The sequence below is a fragment of the Pantherophis guttatus genome, chromosome 1 (genome assembly GCF_059756535.1).
Source record: "Pantherophis guttatus breed Tessera chromosome 1, ASM5975653v1, whole genome shotgun sequence".
Lineage (NCBI taxonomy): Eukaryota > Metazoa > Chordata > Lepidosauria > Squamata > Colubridae > Pantherophis > Pantherophis guttatus.
The window spans coordinates 81234272-81255890 of record NC_142063.1 but is presented as its reverse complement, the minus strand read 5'-3'; the positions used below and the strand labels follow the sequence as shown (position 1 = coordinate 81255890).

The following is a 21619-nucleotide window of genomic DNA, read 5'->3' as shown; positions in this document are numbered from 1 at the left end:
AATATGTTTTCTTTTTCTTCTCTGTGTCCCATAGGTATGCATGCCACCCTCTCTGTAAATTGTGGCCTTCCAGAGTTAGGATCCTCTTATTTTCCAGGGTAGCCCAGTCCCTTATCCAAACTAGCTTAGCTGCCCTGTAGTATGTTTCCCAATCAGGAAGTCCAAATCCTCCTATGTTCCTTTTTCCCTGTAGAATTTTAAGAGAGAACCTCAACTTTTTCCCCTCCCATACAAATTCCCTAATGATTTTGTTTAATTCTAAAAAAAAAAAAATCTAGATTCACCGGTATATTTTGGTATAAGAATAGTAATTTGGGGAGGATGTTCATCTTAATCGCAGCTATCTTTCCCAAAAGTGACAAGTGTATTTTCTTTCATCTATCCAGGTCTTGTTTCATTTTCTTAATTAAAAGGGTATAATTATAATCTTTTAAGGATGAACACCTTGTAGTTATCCAAATTCCTAGATATTTTATTTTTTTAATAACCTGTAGATCCAGCATTTTTTCTATCTCTTTCTTCCGTACCTTGGTTACATTCTTGGTTAATATTTTGGGTTTTGTTTTATTCAATTTAAAGCCTGCCACCTCTCCATATTTGCCCAATTCCTCTAGCACTTTTTGTCCAGATTCTATTGGGTCCTCTAGGATTAGGGCTACATCGTCCGCAAATACTTGCATTTTGTAAACCTCTTTCCTAATCTTTAAGCCTTTAATTTCCTCATTATTTCTGATTTTTCATAGCAGGACTTCTGGAGCCAAAATGAATAATAATGGTGACAGGGGGCATCCTTGTCTTACCCCCTTCCTGATCTGGAATGTTTTTGTCCTATCTCCATTTACTAAAATGCTCGCCCTTTGGTTATCATAAATAGCTTTTATCATCTTTTTAAAATTTGTTCCGAATCCCATTATCTTAATTTGTTTAATCATAAAGTTCCAATTTAAATTGTCAAATGCCTTTTGGGCATCTAAAAAAACTAAGGCCAGCTGTTTTTCCGGGTGTTCTTCCTAATATTCTAGGACATCCAACACAATTCTCAAATTGTCCCTAATTTGCCTCCCCGGGAGGAATCCATTTTGATCTTAATGTATCCAAGTGTTTAATATTTTTTTTGTTCTTTCCACCATTATACTCATGAATAGTTTATAGTCGGTGTTTAAAAGGGAGATTGGTCTGCAATTCTGAATTTGTTTTAGGTCGGCACCTTCTTTCGGCAGTAGTGTAACATATGCTTCCCTCCACGATTCTGGAATTTTAGAACCCTTCAATGCATCATTGAAAATTTCCACTAATTTTGGTTGTAATATTTCTTCTAATTTTTTATATATTTCCCCTGGGAATCCATCCGGGCCTGGCGATTTGTTGTTTTTAAGTTTAGAAAGAGCTGTTGTTAGTTCTTCAGCTGTTATCTTTTCATTAAGTATTTCTCTCTCTTTCTCTGTTATTCGTGGAAGCTCTGCGTTTACCAGATATTGCTCGATTTTTTTCTTCTTGGACCTCCTCTTCTTGGTATAGGGTTTCATAATACTCCCTAGTTCTTTCTGGTTTATCCTCTTCTTTATTTAACAGGTTACCCTTGGAGTCTTCTAATATATGAATTGTCCCTTTTTCATTTTCCTTTTTTAGTTTATAGGCCAGCCACCTGCCCGACTTGTTGGCATTTTCAAAATAGTATTGTTTCGTTCTTTTTATTTTTTGTGCTAAATCCTCTTGATCTATGATGTTCAATTTGTGCCTCCACATCAGCCAACTTTCTTTTGCTGCTTTATCTCCTGGGTCTTCTTGGAGTTTTCTTTCCGCTTCTCCTTGGTGGTTTAAATAGTCTTCCAGGGATTTTCTTTTTTCTTTGCTTTTGTATGCATTGTATGATATCACAACCCCTCTTAAGTAAGCCTTCATTGCGTCCCATACTATTGCACGGGGTGTTCCTTGATTTTCGTTTTCTTTGAAAAAGGACTTTACTTCTTCTTTAATTTTTTGTACACATTCTTTGTCACTCAATAGTTTGGCATTGAACCTCCATCTCTGTTGCTTCTTTCTCTTTGCACTCTTCCACTTTATTTCTAAGGGGTTAGGGTCTGCCCAGGTGTTTGGGTTGATTTCTGCCATTCCTATTCCTGGTCAACCTATCAGCTGGTTCTTAAGTCTTACAGTACTTTACATTTTCAAGCTATATGGAATGATCACTTGAAGAAATGTTTATATGAGCTGCAAAAAAGATGGCCTCTAATATCCCTCCATGATAATATGTATTGAATATAGTAGAATACAGGGAAGAGGGAGAGAGAAAGGAAGTGCTAATAAATAGCACACTCCATGGTATACCATAATGATGCCATCATGTCTGTCAAAAGTACCTAAGTTATGTCATTTACATGGTTAGATCATTTACATGTTTTCATTTATCCTCTTGTTTCCTCTGTGGATGCCTATTCTAACAGTATTAAAAAAAATGAAAAATATCTAAAACATCTTTCTCAAATAGAATGCAATATAGAGTGTGTATAGTGTTTTTTAATCCTTGATATTCATGCAAACTACTTTGAATAAGATAATCCAAATATCAATTTAGAATTGAATGCAGAGGCTTGGAAACTTAATACCTGAAAAGAAAAACACTTGAGAAGCACTATCAGTAATTCATGCACCTTAGATGTCCTTGTTGGATTGAAAGTCAGGGCTATATATCTGAAGTAATTTAGAAAATAATCAGACTTTTGAAGGGGGAATTATAATGTAGCAGATGGACTCAAGGACATGATGAAGTACCCCAGATATCATTATATCATATTCAATCTCAGCCTGCTAATGTGAATAATTAAGAATGAATGTATTTAAGCTAGAGAATTTTAGAAAGATAATTTACGACATTATTTTTTCACTGCACTTTCTAAAGTGAAATTTCAGGAAGGAGCATGTGATCACTGATATGAAATCTAAACACAAAATGTAGAAAAGTAAATACCTAAAAGTAAGGTCTATAAACTAAGACGAGTCATTTTTTTTTTCATTTGGTGTTTCTGAAACTTGCTAGAAAGAATAGATGTCTCATACATCCCAAAAATAAATTTTCCCAAGCTATTTATGGTCCAATTGCCACAAAGCTTTTAATATGAAAGGCATAGTGACATCTCTGAGAAGAAAAGGTAGATTATTTTCTATTATTTTGGGCTGAGAGGGAGTAACTGGGCCAAAGTCACCCAGCCAGTTTTCATACTCAGGGAAGGGTTAGAAATCACAGTGTTCTGGTTTCTAGGGTTCACCTTCATTATTATACCAGGCTGGTTCTGTAACGTCATACAACTCAAGATATTGTATCTATAGCAGCAGTCCTCAAACTTTCTGGGTCTGCAGATTGGCAGCGATGGTGATGGCGGGAGGGGAGGGGATGGTTTTGTGTGCATACATGTCACTTGCACAAATGAAGCTTCACACACAGCTTGCCTACCGCTTGCATGGCCTGGCTTCCAACAGGCTGAGGACCAGTATTGGTCTGCGTACCAGGATTAGGGACTCCTGATCTACAGGATACAATTATACAGTACATATGTGGGTTCACTTTCTCACTAAAGTAAGTGAAAGTAAATACCTCTGACAAATGTCCTATCCCTTATTTCTTTTTATTAACTGATTAATCTGTAAGGTTCAAATAATTTCGTACAAATGAAGAACATAAAAAAATAAAAAAATCTTTAAAAAAATAATTAAAAAATGCACCAGTTTTGAATGACTTCTCCATTCAAAACAGTGGAAATTGTTTATATGAGTTATAATACTGTAACCAAACTATACTATATGTATAATACTATAAGTAAACTAACCTATGCCGATAGTGACATTTCAACCAATTGCACTACAGAAAAACATCATCCTCGGAAACTTACTTAGAAGAGACACTTGTCATACTTTTTAAAATATTGAATACAGAGTTGAGGGTCATCCGTTGTTCATGACACCTGCTGATAAAGCTACAAATATCAAATAGGGTGATATTCTACCCAGTACCCTTAAAAATCTTCATAAATGACTTAGATGAGAGAATAGAAAGGGAATTCATCAAATTTGAAAATGATACTAAGCTGGCAAGAATAGCCCACACCCCAGAAGACAAGCTCAGGATCCAAAAAGATCTCAACAGACTTGAACAATGGGCCCCAACCAACAAAATGAAATTTAATGTGCAGAAAAGCAAGGTTTTACACATAAGCAGGAAAAACCAAAAGTTCAAGTACAGATTAGCGAAACCTGGCTCAAAAACAATAACTGAAAGAGGGACCTTGGAGTCCTAGTGGGCAATCACTTAAACATGAGCCAGCAGTATGTGGCAGAAGCCAAAAAAGCTAATATAATCCTTGGTTGTATAAACAGAGCCATAGAATCAAACTTAAGTAAAGTACCACTTTATAAAGCCTTAGCAAGACCACACCTCGAATACGGCATCCAGTTTTGGTCACCATATTATAAACAAAGATGTTGAGACTTTGGAAAGAGTGCAGAGAAAAGCAACTAAGATATTTATTTTTTTTTAAATTTGATTTATATGCCGCCCTTCTCCGGAGACTCAGGGCAGCTTACAGTGCGTTAAGCAATTAAGTAATTAAGGGCATGGAGACAAAAACATATGAAGAACAGTTGCAGGAATTGGATATGACCACTCTAGAGAAAAAAAGGACTAGAGGTGACATGATAGCAGTATTGCAGTATTTGAGGGGCTGCCACAAAGGAGGGGGGGTTCAATTTATTTTCCAAAGCACCAGAAGGCAAGACAAGAAAAAATGGATGGAAACTAATCAACGAGAGAAGCAACCTGGAATTAAGGAGAAACTTCCTAACAGCGAAGACAATTAATCAGTGGAACAGCTTGCCTTCAGAAGTAGTGTGTGCTTCATCAATGGAGGTTTTTAAGAAAAGACTGTAGAGCCATCTACTGGAAATAGTGTAAGGTCTCCTGCTTGAGCAGGGGGTTAGACTAGAAGACCTCCAAGGTCCCTTCCAGCTCTATTCTGATTGATTGAATTATCTTCAATGACTTCAGAATAAATGATAAATAATATAGGCTGCAGCGTAAAAGCCTGTAGTTTTCTTCACTTCCGTTTTCATTTAGTAAACAAGCAGGTTACAGGATTCTCTGGGCATTGTGTCCAAGGAAGACTCAGCAATATTGTGTCTTGCTAAGAAGGCATTTCAATTTTCCAGTTTCTATAAGAAAATTAAAATCAATTGCTGCAGAGAGTCTAAATGCAATGAGAGATGTGGGAGGACTGACAGAGATGAATTCCTACTAACTAAAATTGTTTCTGCCTATAGCCTGGCCAGACGCCAGACGGAAATGATTCAAAGAATGTAGTCAGTCTATTCAGAATAAGTCATGGTTTACATAGACTGAAGTATAAGCTTTTCATCCCAGTGGATAAATTAGTTTTGCAGGTTCTGAATGTTCACTATTCTAATCTCATGAGAAAATTATAATACTGATGCAGTATTTTAGAACATCTGAAAAATTTGTCCTGCTGAACAAAAGAACAATTTTGAATGTTTCTCATGGCTCTGATTAGAATGTAGCAAAATCCATTCCAGGACAATATAAAGCATCACAACATTATCAAGCTGCTACAGCCAACTGTAGAGCACATAAAGAAAAAAAAATGGTTTCCCAAAACATTATGTTCCACAATAATGTCACAATTGGCACTAACTTTCAGAACATGGAAAGCTGTCAACAAAGTCAGACACATCTATAAGAGTCATGCAGACAAGCCAGATCTATTGCTATTTCAACTTTGCCATCCAAAATCCAAAACTGAGTCTAATGTAAATTCATCAGAAATATATCACCATCAGAATAGCCTCATTTACAACTTATTCTACTCTTCTTTATCAATCTGAAACAAAAGTCATAGATGAGTAGGAATTGTACCAACACTTCATCAAAGCTCATGTTCTAGTAAGAGAACATGCCAGAAAATGTTATATTGAAATATATATATATATATATATATATATATGTATGTATGTATGTATGTATGTATGTATGTATGTATGTATGTATATATCTGATTACCTTTATTGGATTTTTCATTGGACAACTTCTCAAATTTCCTGAAATAATTCCATTTGTTCTGTTTCTGGTATTTTATATATGTCTCTCTCAAAATTTTGCATAGAGATTCCTTCCTTCCTTCCTTCCTTCCTTCCTTCCTTCCTTCCTTCCTTCCTTCCTTCCTTCCTTTTTTTCCTGAGGGATTCACAAAAGAGAAAAGGTACATTATCAATCATTTAAAACACTTTTTCTTTCTTTTATATGTGTATATCACCACCACCACCACCATCATCATCCTGAAGCAATCTACTACAAGATGAAGACCAATAAGGGAATCTTTCATCTCATAATATTTATTAAAATCTACCCACTGTTTCAATACAGGTTGGTAAATTGCTTTAAAAAACAAAAACAAAAAAACAAAGTCAAAGGCTAAGAGAGAATGAAGCCATTGGTGCAGTGGTTAGAATGCAGTATTCCAGGCAAACTCTGCCCACAGCCTGGAGTTCGATCCTGACAGGGCTCAAGGTTGACTCACCTTCCATCCTTCTGAGGTTGATAAAAGGAGGACCCAGGTTGTTGGGTGCAATATACAAATAATGTTTACATTGTAAACCACCCAGAGAGTGCTGTAAAATACTATGTAAGCTGACAGCATATACTAGTCCAGTATCTGATCTTTTTTTTCATATAAATCATCTAATGGTTAGATGGCCTAGACATTGGTATCTGAATATAAATCTTTTTAACATTCATATTTTATTGTAATTTAGGTAAAATGTTACTATGTATTGCAAGCCCGTGTATAATATGCCACACACTAAATAAATGGGCAATGTGGGTCAGTATATAAGCCTAAATGCTATTGCTAATGACCAGCCAAAGTCACCCAGATCTACCATGTCTAAGGGTCAGAACTTAGGTCTCCCCTTTCCTAGTCCAGCACCTTAACTCATACACCCCACTGGCATGTGTGTGTGTGTGTGTGTGTGTGTAATCTCCAAACACTTCATATTTTATCATAGACATGAACCCAATGTTGACATAACTTTGTTACATAACTATGACTATGTGGTTAGCCTTGAAGAAGGCAGAATCAAGCAGATAACAACTACCTGAAATGAATCGGTATACTTCTCTGAGAAGATAAGTAATAATTAGCAGCTTTTGTCAATTATAACTTTAGTGAAAGTTACAATTTCTTACTCTTTGTATCTTTTGTCATTGCCAGCAACGTCCTTTAAACCACATGCATTATTTTTTTCCCTCCAATTTGCTGGGGTTGTGCTGTTGTTTTAGGAATAGCTTCTGAAGAGTTCCACATGGAGCGGATCCTAAGAGGTTTCAAGCTTGTGGACTGCAAAGTTCATAAATTAGAATAATCTAGTTTTCTAATTTTCCCTGATAAAGCAATGGCCATATTATAACATTAAAAGAAACTGTCAACTTCAGCTGCTGAATGGGACCTGGACCTCTAGTTCTCACCTTTCTCTTTATGTGCTGAAAGGTGATTGTGAAATTGTCTTACTGTATAGCTGCTTTTCAATGCATAAGAAAACTCTTATAGTTTATTAAAAGCAAGGAAAAATCAGAAGAAAGATGCATACGGAAATTATGTAAATAACATAGTGTGACCATCAAATTGAAACATGCCCTTCAAAAAACCTTTCAGCTCTTCTTTCTATTATTTCCTTAATTATGTAATCTACCATGTAAAATAAATAAGGCTCACAAAATCTGTTACTTTGAAGGGGTGCTACCATGCTTTCTTCAAATATCTGTTTTTCTTGCTTAATGCTGAAATGGTTTGCTTAAGCAGTATCAATGTCAATAGGTAAAGGTAAAGGTTTCCCTCGCATATATGTGGTAGTCATTCCCAACTCTAGGGAGTGGTGCTCATCTCCGTTTCAAAGCCGAAGAGCCAGCACTGTCCGAAGACATCTCTATGGTCATGTGGCTGGCATGACTAAATGCCAAAGGTGCACGGAACACTGTTACCTTCCCACCAAAGATGGTCCCTATTTTTCTACTTGTATTTTTACATGCTTTCAAACTGCTAAGTTGGCAGAAGCTGGGACAAGTAACGTGAGCTCACCCTGTTACGCGGCACTAGGGATTCGAACTGCTGAACTGCCAACCTTTCAATCGACAAGCTCAACATCTTAGCCACTGAACCACTGCGTCCCTTTTTATCAACATCAATAGACCTACTCAAATCATGATTAGATATATACTGACCCCTTTTTGGTTGACAAACACATCAATGTCATAAACAGATAATCAATTTTAGCAAGGAAGTAAGCTGGCAAACAGGCTGGAAGTCAGTGGATAATAAAACTTAGTAGCCAATGGGGAGATATAAGTAGCTGCATACGATAGGAAAAGAGCTAGGTCAGGCTTTCCAGCAAATTTTAAGATGTATGAACTTCAACTTCCAGAATATTTCAGTCAACATGCTTACCCAGAGATTCTGGGAGTTACTCCACACATCTTAAAAGTTGCTGAAGTTGAGAAACATTGACCTTGATTATGCATTCTGGTGAATGTGAACAGGGATATCTGCAAGGGAATCAAGATGTCAGCCACAACTGAATAATGGAAGTGGGGGAAAAAAGAGTATTTCCTCCCCTTCAAAGATGCTCCTGTTGCAGAGAAGAGGGCAAAGACCAAAGAATGAGTAGACATATACAACTGATTTCAATCTAAGCTTCTAGCTATGATATTATCATATTTCTCATTCAGTAGCCACTTAAAAGGAAAAGAAATGAGCCACATTCCATCAGAAGCATATATGTGCTCAAATAAAATAAACCTCGAAACATCGCCATCCATTATGCTTTAATCACTCCTACCAACCATTTCAGCTTCTTTGGTGATCCTTGCATTTTAAATTGTCATTGGGCGCATTTCTTGACAGATTGACAAAAGGATATCATCCTTTACCAGCATGTATTTTCTGCTTTATCAGTTTTGATGTCTAAAAATGAATTTTGCCAGGCCTCATCTTTTTTGCTTGCTCTGCCACAGAGATTAATATTAATCATGTTTCAAGAATCATAGACATCCTTCCTTCCCCACTATCCGTTTATATTAAGCACAGATATGTTCAACCTGCTAACTGGATTGCTATACACATTTATAACATTCCAAATTTTCTTTAAAAAAGAAAAAGAAAGAAGAACAAAACATAGTATAGCCCAAATTGACAAAATTGTAGGGAGAAGATTCCATTGGAAATAATTTAGAAGATCACCACAATCTGAGGTAACCGAGCCAATTTTTCCAGCAGAGGCTCTACATTCCAGGTTTATAACAACGCATTCTATTTAACCAAATAAATTCATTATTTTCAGAATGTGAAAAGTCAGGTTTATAATTTAAACTGAGAAAAAGAGCTCTGGCCATGTTTTCCAGCCTGAGCTGAAACACAAGTGAAGAACAAAGTGTAAGTGGTAGCCTTTAGTTTGACTCATTCCTCTTCCTGCAATTGGCCATCTTCTTTGGTGATGGTCAGTGATCATGATCTTATTACTGTAGAAATAGGAACTTTGTTTCTCATCCTTCTGGCAGAAAGATTAATAAAGTTGTCAATAGAACTGTATCAGAATTAGAAGCTTAGTTATAGATCGTGCTACTTTCTCATTGCAAGGGGGTCTACTTTTTCTATCACCACCGAGTTGATAGTCTGAATAATTGATAGTCTGAATTGGCATGAAAATGAAAATCCATGTACCTGAAGATGGCACATTCATATTCATGTGCATTTTTACATCCTTGGTTTGTTGGTTTTATATTCCCTAACTTCTTCATAGCAAAACACTCTAAGGATTATGGATCTTATTAAAGCTTTACTACCTGCCAAGAAGGCATTAGGCAGGCTGGCTGGCTAGTTTCCTTATGTACTACAAGCAATTTGAAGACATTTGCTGAAGCCATCAACTTTGGATGACCTTCACATGGATGAGGCAGGCAACAGTTATGGCTCCTAGTTCTCTGTCTCTGTCTCTCTGTCTCTGTCTCTCTGTCTCTGTCTCTGTCTCTCTCTGTCTCTCCCCTCTTTTTCTTTCTCTCTCATATCTATTTACACATCTATATATTTTTACCCAATTCTTATATTTATCCATCTACCCAAAACATACCAAATGAGTCTGCTGCACATCCACTTCCCAAAGCTCTTAGCCAGCAAGTACATGGAGGCAAAGAAGTATCATACTCTCTCCATCACTGCACCTGACAGCTCAATCTCCTGTGAGCAAGTAGAGAGTGGAGGTGACCTGACATCACTTATGTCTTTTGCTTGCTTTCTTCTCATCTGTTGTCCAAATCTCTTGGAGATTTGGGGCTGACTATCCCAAGTGTCAATATTGCCCAAGTGTCTGTAAACCAGTGGTTCCCAAACTTTGCAGCTTGGTGGCCTGGCAGCGGGGGGGGGGGGGAGAGGTGGACTGGGCCATGCAAGCAGAAGCCCAGTGTGCATGCACAGAGCTCCACTTGCATAAGCGATGGTCTGGTACAGATATGCATGCAACTGCAGCTGAACTGCAAATCAAGCTTCATGTGCCCACCACTGGTACAAGTGGAACTGTGTGTGCACATGTGCGCCCAGCCACCTCACAAGGCCCAGTTCTGAATAGACCACAGTGTGGTAGTGGGGCACAGCCCAGGGATTGGGGATCCTTACTCTAAACCCTTCAGCCAGTGTTACAGCAGAAGAATCCTATCAGCTTCTCCTGATAGCACAAACTCTGAAGGAGAAACTGAAGAAATTTCAAAACAGATTGCAGTGAAACAGCTTAATTGTTTTACTTCTAATTATTTTAGTGAAAAACTGCATTCAATTATCACTTTTCCTTTCCCCAGGGACATCACTTTTGGTACTATGTTTATTCATTTAACGTTCAGCTCCTAAATCAGATATGTAAAATATCTAACGTGTGATCTTCACTTTACCTTAAAGTATATATTTGTAATACAATAGATAATTTACAGCTCTGATAAAAAAAAAAAAAGCCATTTGGAGTTGACATGTCTTTTATTAGGGCCTTGCATGCTTCAAAACTAGATCAGAAGAAGCAATACTTTTTTTTCCTATTAATTTAAACAGCCAATTTTTGTTAGGTTCCTATGAAAGTCTATAACTAAGCAAACAAGCAAACAAGCAAATAAGCAAGCAAGCAAGTAAGTAAGTAGGTAAGTGTTATGTCCTTATATGGGCATCCCTGCTGGATTGGTTAGTCCACCGGCGGGAGTTTTGAAGATCTGTCATTGGCCGGCTTGCCTGCCGACTCCCTTTATAAGGTGAGCCCGGCAGCACAGTCGGCTGTTCTGATTCTTGTAATAAAAGTGCTGAATGGACCACTCGCTGCTCGCATATTCTTTTCCCTGCGCCAATCTAACAGTAAGTAAATAAGCAAGTAAGTAAATGCTTATAAGTATCTATGTCACTACTTAAGAATTGCAGTAACAGAGAATATTTATAGCTCAGGGTTGAAAGCACATTACCTAGTTTGGGTAATGAAACATTTGCAAAAAAACAACCAAAGTCAAAGAGCAGTAAGGACCCCTCAGTTGCAATACTTTTTAACAAGTGGATTCTGTAAAGCTAAGGCATTTTTCCTCCAAGTTTACACCTATACAGTAGATATAGATCATGCATAAGAAATCCATTGTAACAGAATTGTTATTGGACAAGCAAACTTCAGTCGTGTTGAAACTATAATTAGAGCCAGATCGAAATACTGGTTCATGTTTAGAGGAACATATTCCTCTCACTGAGAAAAAAAGCTATCTAAGGGTATATTGAGTTGAATTTTGGCATTTTTATTTTGGCATTTAAAAAAAACAGGCAACCATCTTGGCAGCTAATACTATCCTATGCAAGTTTTTTTTTTTGAAAATATGTATCTGGAAAAATACTTTGCTATTAATTCTCTCTTAATTTCCAAGTAATGTTTTTCAAAGAAGTTGGAAAGAAGCTCTTTCATAATTTACTCAGGAATTATTACTGCCAAAATCCAGTACCGGTACCTTATATACAAAAGAACTATATGTAGAAATGCAAGATATTAGATTTAATAGAAAGTTTACACTACATGATGGGTTGTATCTTATAAACTGAATATAAGTTTCATTGCTCTGGAAGAATTAAAAAGCAGCTCTTACTATTTTACATATGGAAAGCTTTATATCAAACTTCTATTTAAACTCTTTGGATCGTGACTCTTTTTATGTTAGCTGTATAGTCAGGCTATTTTTTCAATAAAATTCAAGTGAAATACTTAAAAGATTTTTCTTTTTTCATGTTTTCTTTTCCAGAAAAAAAAAAAAAAAAAGAGAGAGAGAGAGAGAGAGAGAGAGAGAGAGAGAGAGAGAGAGAGAGAGAGAGAGAGGGATTAAACAACAGGCTGGTTCCAACTAAGAAAATGACTCACATAGACAAACATCTTTTTTTCATCATCTCTTTTTGTCCTTGAATGCCTACTGAGGTGCATTATTACTTCAGCATTTAGGAAGAAGGGTGTTTGCATGATGCAGATGAACAGAAGATCAGACATTAATGTCTCCAGGAAAATGAACTTGAAGGAAAGATCAGCGTACAATGCATTGATTCACCAGGCAGTCAGCAGAAAATGAACATATATTGACCAATGGGTGGAATAATAGCTTTGTTGACAAACTCATGGAGGACATTCAATCTCTATACTAAGTAGGCATTGCAATGGAGTCAAAAAGACCCGGGGGGGGGGAGGGGAGGAAAAGAATGAATCACTTTTTCTTTAATATGACCACTGACTATATCTATGAGCCAGAAAATGGTATTACTTCACTTCCTCACCAATCTGACTCCCTCCCTCCACTTTAAACATTAATATGTAATATGAACTCAACAGGTGGAGATGGAAAGAATAATCCAAGCAAAACTATGTCCGAATTCAGTTGTGCTTGAAAATGTTTCTGCAGGAATAAAGAGCCTATGGTAAAGATAAAGGTTCCCCTCGCACATATGTGCTAATCATTCCTGACTCTAGGGAGTGGTGCTCATCTCCGTTTCAAAGCCAAAGAGCCAGCGCTGTCCAAAGATGTCTCCGTGGTCATGTGGCCAACATGACTAAATGCCAAAGGCGCATGGAACGCTGTTATTTTCCCACCAAAGGTGGTCCCTATTTTTCTACTTGAATTTTTATGTGCTTTCGAACTGCTAGGTCAGCAGAAGCTGGGACAAATAACAGGAGCTCACTGTTACGCGGGACTAGGAATTTGAACCGCTGAACTGCTGACCTTTCGATCAACAAACTCAGCATGTTAGCCATTGAGCCACCGTGTCCCAAAGATCCAATAGTCCATCAGAGATTGCTAAAAGGCCTGTGTGACTATAGAGAGCCTTCAGCAAAAGAGGGGTAGAGGGGTGTTCTGATTTGCTTTGTTAATCACATTTCACCATCTGATTAATAAAAATTTGCAGGTGGCCTTGAAATGCTTTGTGACAACACTATCAGAAAAGATTTCGCTCATGTTACAGCTCCAGTACCACATGAAGTGTGCTGAACATGGCCACATCCTGGACAGTCTGATCTGTCTACTAGAAGTTCTATCTTGGACAATGTTTTCCCATTGTAATGTAAAATAATTATTTTTATTCCAACAATTACTTCTAAACTATAAACAGCAGTCTGAAAGTAGATGAATATAGGGTTCAGAGCAGGGGTGGGTTCTACTTACCTTTACTACTGGTTCGCAACAGGACCGCGCACGCACTCTTCTGCACAAACAGAAGATGGATTTATTTGTTTATTATGATTAATTATCTATTCTCACCACAATCATGGTTCTGATCTGAATCCTAAAATTCCTGATTTGATGAAAGTGATTTCTTCTAGATTAGAAGAAAGAATAATTAAGAACCAGGGGTGAAATTCTCCCAGTTCGGACCCGATCATCCGATCTGGTAGCGATGGTGGCGGGTGGTTCGGAGAACCGGTAGCAAAAATCCCTGCGCTCCCCCCCCTGCCCAGCTGAGCCGCGTGATCATCAGAGGCTTTTTTTTTTTACTTTTAAAAGCATTTTTTCTACAACCTCTTCAGCCAAAAAAATGTTTTTAAAAATAATTTTTTAAAAAAGCCTCTGATGATCACGCGGCTCAGCTGGGATTGTCAGAGGCTTTTAAAAGCATTTTTTCTACAACCAAGAGGTTGTAGTAAAAATGCTTTTAAAAGTAAAAAAAAAAAAAGTTGGCCACACCCACCCAGTTACATTATCCCCCCACCAAGCCACGCCCACAGAACTGGTAGTAACAAATTTTACATTTCATCACTGTTAAGAACAACTAGATTAGAAGAAAGAATAGTTAAGGAATGGTATTTACCGTCATCACCACTACAACTTCCAACAATAACAACAACATAATCATCAACAACAACAACAACAACATTTATTATTTTTGCTAGATTAATGGCTATATAGCAGCAGGCAATGAAAAACATACAAAGTAGAATCTTTTTAAAGCCAATAACTGATTGTGCAAACCACTCATCAGGTTCTCCTGCCTTAAGAAAGATCAAGAACTGTATCCTTAACTTGTTAGAAGATGCCTTATTCCCAAGACTAAAATATTTAGTTCCTGGAAATAAGAACTGTTATTTCCTTTTGGTCTTATTGAACAGAAGCATCTCTTCAAACAGCCAGTCTACTAATATACAGCTATGGGTACAATGTGAAAAGGTTGACATTTTCCATCTGTGGTAATTCCCCTTCCCTGAGTTTCAGATTTTGTTATTGTCTTTAAAAGGATGTTACCTTTTAAAGAGAACTACACTGTACTACACTATACAACTCCAACAGATGACCTTCAAACTTCTATTTGAAGGGATACAGTGAGGAAGACTTTACTGTTTCAGTTGGCCACATATTCTATTGATTGACAACCTTAAAAGTCAGGAAGTTCCTACTCATGTCTATCTTGAACCCAAGTCTTTATATTTTTAATCCAGAGGTTCTTGTTCTTTCCCCTGGGATAAAGATGAATTTACATTGCAATACATCAAATATTTAAAATGTCTCCTCAGCTGTATTAAACTGGTTTGAAAACTACTGCAAAAAGTTTGAAATTATCCGGCCTTTAAGAAATTGTTTCTATATGTTTGTGCTTGAGTTTGCACTCACATTTCTCAATACTACAATCAAAGCCTAGTATCATTTGTCTTACTACAATGATAGCATAGCTTCATATCATAATGACATCATAAAGACTGCAAAATACAAGAAACAGCTACTGTTAACTATGCAGCTATGAGTGCAATGAGAAAACTTTGACATTTTTCATCATTGTCACTTCCCATCTTCAGGTGAATGAGGCCTAACATATACGTGGCGTATTTAACCTTCATCTGATAACCTACCAACAAGCAGAAAATCTGTCACTACGCAATGGTTTTGTCTTGAAAAATATCAGGCTTGTGCGCAGCATCTTCTCAAGTTGTTTTACAAAGCAACTGTTCCACCTTTTCTAAGGGTAAAGCAGCCATGTTGCCTTACTTTGCCTGTCCTCTGAGATTTCAACTGCCATGTCCAATAGCGAGAAGAGGTTTCTGCAGAGGCATAAAATATACATGGAAACCTTTTGTGGTAATTGCTATTGCCATTCAAAGCTGTGAGGCAACACAAAAAGACATCTTCATAAGACAAATCAAATCACATTGCCTTTTCATCTTGAAGAGGAGAATCATATCACCTCCAAGGTGCAAACCACCTTGTCAAAGTGAATTTTAGCTGCCTCACACAAATATACAGGTCTATTTGTTTATTTTTGATTGACTGCTTTTAAATAGTGAAATAGGAAAAGACAATAGAGGTCAGACAATTATCAATCCATTAGAGATTATTCTATCTGTTCTTATTGTCCTAAGTGACAAACCTGTGCTGTTAGACTACCAGAATGCAATTTCTAATAGGTTACAGGTAAAAAAATAACAATAAAGAATAGACATCATAATGTGCAAGTTGATGTAGGAGATGACCAGGCTGAGCCCAAGGAAGGTCAAGCGCATCATCAATTTGGAGTCCTTTGTGCTCACAAGAGATCTAGGTCCAACCTTCCTTGAATTCCATTGACTCATATCTACCACTACATTTTGGACTTGATGAATTATCTCCTATCTGTGATTTAAGCAGAACCCCGAAAGAGAAGATTAACAGATTAACAAAGTTGGAAGAGACCTTATAGGTCATCTAGTCCAACCCCCTGCTCAAGCAGGAGACCCTACACCATTTCTGACAAATGGCAGTCCAATCTTTTCTTGAAAGTCTCAAGTGATGAAGCTCCTACAACTTCCAAAGGCAAGCTGTTCCATTGGTTGAATGTTCTTATTGTCAGAAAGTTCCTCCTCATTTTTAGGTCGAACTCTCCTTGGTCAGTTTCCATCCATTATTCCTTGTCTGGCCTTCAGGTGCTTTCGAAAACAGCTTGACCTCCTCCTCTCTGTGACAGCCCTTCCAGTATTGGAAGATGGCTATCACATCTCCCCTGGTCCTTCTGTTCACTAGACTAGCCATGCCCAGTTCATGTAACCGTTCTTCATATGTTTTAGTCTCCAGTCCCCTAATCATCCTGGTTGCTCTCCTCTGTACTTTTTCTAGATTCTCAACATCTTTTTTATAGTGTGGTGAACAAAACTGGATGCAGTACTCTAGGTGTGGTCTTACTAGGGCTTTATAGAGTGGTATTAGTACCTCACTTGATTCCCTAAATCACAGACCAGCTCTTTCAGAAATAGTGCTTCCCTGTCAACAAACACTGGAACTGCCTTGACCATTAATAGTTCAGTTTCTTGTAGAGAGATAGCATGGAATAAACTTGTACTCATTTGAACAACCTTGGTTCCTGATTTCTTGTGCCTGACAGTTAGATAATAGATAAATATAGTTAGATAAAAGAGCTGAGGTGGTGCAGTGGTTAGAGTGCAGTACTGCAGCTACTTCAGCTGACTGCTAGTTCAGCAGATCAGCGGATCAAATCTCACCAGCTCAAGGTTGATTCAGCCTTCCATCCTTCCGAAGTGGGTAAAATGAGAACCCAGATTGTTGGGAGCAATATGCTATTTAGTATACTGTCTTTGGTGTAAGCCACACAGAGTCCTCGGAGAGTGGACAGCATAGAAATATGAATAATAAAATAAATAAAATAAAATAATATGAATAATAAAAAAAATAAAAAATAAAATAAAGCTGAAGCTTCCAAGAAAAGAAACTGAAGAAACTGAGGCTGGAATAGAAATGACAATTGAAACATCAGAGGATATCAATGAATAATATTGGTTGTCCAAGAGACAGAGAACGTGGAAAGAGTAAAGCTTAAATGTAGAAAATAAACACTGTAAATGTTTGTGGGAAGATTTTATCAGCAGTCCTATAGGAAAACTGGTTGATACAGTAAGTGTATTCAATTCAATATTTTCTCTTTGTATATATAATATGAATGGTGGGATTGGTGAAAGTGGATACTCATGTGCTTGCTTTGCTTTGAAATATGTGGGATTAACAACATTACATATACCATAGAGTTGGAAGAATAGTGTGAAATACTGAGAGTGGGACCATTGTACTGTGGCTCCCATTCTCACTGGTCTTGATTTTAATTTCTTCATGTCAAATAGATTGTAGAAAAGCATAAATTAGGCTTCTGAAAACTATGGATATTAATCTATTCTGCAGATTTTAATCTAATCTGCATAAATCAAGACAGATATGCTAATAAAAGCAGCAAACCAAATGATTTTGATTTATAGATTGTGGCATAGATATTCATAGGAGGGAAAGAAGTCTTAATTAGATAAGGTTTTCATGAACATTGACACCAAATGTTTTACAGACAAACTAAGAATTGTATTGCTTTAACTCATCATTCTGACCAAGAAAAAATGCAGTTATTTTGAAGAATATCACTTCAGTGCATTCTACAAAGGGCAATCTCTAAAGATACTTTGCTACAGATGGGATTGATTGCTAGTTGGAAAATGTACTACACTTACTTTGCAATTTCTTCACTGGTTTCCATCAAGCACCTGGATCCAATACATAATATTGTATATTACCTTTAAACAACTCTGTTCTACACTTTACTGGATTACATAAGGGATTGACTGATCTAATCACAGTTTGTCCATCCTATTGGAGATCTCTAGAGAAGATCTGCTGAAGGTAACCCTTTATAATTTTTATTTAATTTGTATTTCTTTTTTTAAATTTTATTTTTACAAATAATTCAAGGTGGCAAACATATCCAATACACATTCCTTTTCCTATTTTCCCCACAACAACAATCCTGGGGCCTGAGAGGGAGTGAGTGGCCCAAAATCACCCATTAAATTTCAAGGATAAAGTGGGACTTGAGTCTCCTGCTTTCTAGCCAGGTGCCTTAACCCCTAGACCCCTAGACCCATGATGGTGAACCTGTGGCATGTGTGCCGGAAGTGGCATGCAGAGCCATCTCTCCGGGCATGCCAGCTGTTGCTTTTCTGGGTTCCGGTGCACACATGCACATCAGCCAGCTGGTCTTCATGCATGCATGCACGTCAGAAACTGGAACACCAGGTGACCGGCGTGCATGCCGGAAACCGGAAGCTTAGCTTCCTGGGGAGCGCATGCACACTGGGGAGCTGCTCTTCTGGTTTCTGGTGCTCCTCTGCATGTGCATGCTCCTGTTTAGGCACTCGGTGACAAAAAGGTTCAACAACACTGCCCTAGACCAAATTGGCTGTCAATGCAGTGAAGACAATGTGGCCAGTGGTTGCACCCCAATTATGGAATTCACCACAACTAGAAATGAATCTGCTCTTTTCTCTTCTGACATTTAAATACATTTTTTAAAATAGTCTTTTGGAATCTAAGCTAGAGCACAGTTCCCTGTGTGCTCTAGCTTAGAGCACACAGAGTACTGTGGCTTTGTTGTAAGGTGTGCTCTTAATTGCCTTTGTACACTAACAGGTATCATATCCTCTCATGATTGGGCTTTTGCTTACATATGCGATTAGGTAACCATGATAATTTCACACACACATTTGTTATTATAACCCTAGATTCAACCTTCTGTAGAGCAAGGCACATAATGCAGAAACGTTTGCAACCTGCTGTATAATTTCAGGTGTTTCTGATTTCTGTGTTTGATTTATTGTGCTAATCCCATTTATTTTCCTCTTTAATTTCTGGTATGCCACCTTAAAAAAAAATATTAAAAGCAAAGTTCAGTTTGTCATTTTGGGACTGCTGAATAGACTTGAATTGCTACCATTTCATATTTTGAAAGACTTGGAGGGATTCGAGAGGTTTCTATATGCAAATAAAGGGACTATCTGGATTGTGGCTAGTGTTTATAATGTTGTTGTATAAGGCACATATATACTGGAAACTTTAAGCAGTGATAATTGAACAGTTAGTATTCATTATTTTGAAGAGAATTTATTTATTTATTTATTTATTTTATCATATTTATATACCGCCCTACTCCCGAAGGACTCAGGGTGGTGAACAGCCAAAATAAAATACAAAGACATACAACAGTTAAAAACTATTAAAAACAGATTAAATAATTTAGGCTCAAAAAACAAATTAAGACATCCAATTTATCTAAAAAACATTTAAAACCCAATTTAAAAGGGAGAGTTAGGCCAGACCAGCCTGTTGGAATAAAAACGTTTTTAGGGCGCGGTGGAAGATGCGTAAGTCTTGGATCCTCCGTATCTCCGGGGGGAGCTCGTTCCAGGTGCCCCCACAGAGAAGGCTCTCCCCCTGGGGGCCACCAGTCGACATTGTTTGGCCGACGGCACCCTGAGGAGCCCGTCTCTATGGGAGCGAACTGCTCGGTGAGAGGCTACTGGTGGCAGAAGGCGGTCTCGTAAGTACCCTGGTCCTAAACCATGGAGCGCTCTAAAGGTGGTAACCAAAACCTTGAAGCGCACCCGGAAGACCACTGGGAGCCAGTGCAGCTCGCGCAGGAGGGGGGTCACATGGGAGCGCCATATTAACAGTGTCAAAATGTCGATATTATTTTTAGAGCACAAACTACAGTAGTGCCCAGCTATTCTGCAGGACCAAATGAAAAGAAAATCAGCAAACTGTCATCTAAAATTTATGATAAGTACAATATATTTTGATGGATGTTTCAAGTTTATCTTAGGAGTGATAGTTTCATCTAATATACAAAATGGCAGTTTTCCCAAAAGAAAACAAAGCAGATAATCTTTGGGAAAACTTTGAATAAACAAACCAATCATGAATTACAGGCTCAGATATCTATTTTTCTCTCTTGGTCTGCATGTAGTTCAGACAGATGTTTAATTGATTAACTCAATTCAACCATGATAAAGTTGGTTTTTGTGAAGGCAGGTTCAAGTTTGACTTCACAGCCTCTTTATTTCTCACATTTAAACTCTCATCATTTCCACAGGATTCTCGGTAGCTATACAGGAATCCAAACATCACTGAAACATCCATAGTCCAGTTCCTATCGGACAAAACATGAAGCATGCAAGAAAAAACTAAGAAAGATAAAAAAAAACCCTTTCCCACAGAATCATCAAGTTTCGAATGCCATCTGGAAGAGTTCCATCTTCAAGTACTTCTGAAAGGTCAAGCTAATCTAACTTCCACTGCGAGGAAATCTCAGAGAGATGGCATTGCTGCACAAAATCAGTGCCTCCATGCTTCAGCCTCCTAAAGCTCCCTAAAATGGCAATCACGATTTGCTTTTCCCAATAAGATTGAGTAGATTGGGTTGGTATGGGGAGGGGAGGATGTGGTTCTGAAGGTAACTTGATGCCAAGCCATAAAGGGACTAAAGATTTAAATTCAAGTAAAAGCCAACAGATAGGCAATGAAGGACCCATGGCACTAGTGTAATTTTCATGGATAAGGGTCAGAAATTATATGAGTTGCTGCATTTTGGATCCAATGAATTAGCTCCTACCTGTGATTTTTTTTTTTAATTTGATTTATATGCCGCCCTTCTCCGGAGACTCAGGGCGGCTTACAATCCATTAAGCAATAAGCAGAAACCTAAAAGAGAATCCCTAAGTCACAGACCAGCTCTTTCAGAAATAGTGCTTCCCCATTAAGAAACACTGGAACTGCCTAAACATCCTTATGGATCAACAATGATTCTGTCTTGCTAGAAATTCAATTTTATCCTGTTTTCTCCCATCCAGACTATCATTTCCTCGATGACAAATTCTCACCAGCAGGGTTAACTCAGGATACTGTAGGAGAAAAGCAGGCAAAGCTTGAGGGCAGTGTCAAAAGAGAAATTGGCCTAGAGTCATTGTGTTCCCACAAACTGTCTAAGTCTAAGCTCTCTTGTATTCCTTTGATTCTTATCTAGTGCCAATTTAGTGCTGACTGTTAGTTGATTAGATTTTTGGTCAAGAATCTAGGTATGAGTAAACATCTTAATAGGACATTAATGTGTGGTCCCAATTTTTCATACCTGACAGGTACTTGTTATACTGAACCATAAAAGGATATATGATCTCACTTGTTGCTTTCATATAGATATATATATATTTTAATTTGATTTGTATGCCGCCCTTC

The 21619-nt window shown here is 37.6% G+C and overlaps 1 protein-coding gene across 3 annotated transcripts in view; it reads right to left on the bottom strand.

The window, feature by feature from the left end:
- The window catches only part of LRRC4C (leucine rich repeat containing 4C), a 795171-nt gene that overhangs the window by 340449 nt on the left and 433103 nt on the right, over positions 1-21619 (bottom strand). The window contains exon 3 of one of the 3 annotated variants that reach the window (XM_060687597.2): positions 6065-6238. The exons of the other annotated variants lie outside the window; for them this stretch is intronic. The gene's annotated coding sequence lies outside the window, so the exon portion shown is untranslated. The remainder of the gene's footprint in view (positions 1-6064; positions 6239-21619) is intronic. 3 annotated transcript variants of the gene reach the window in all.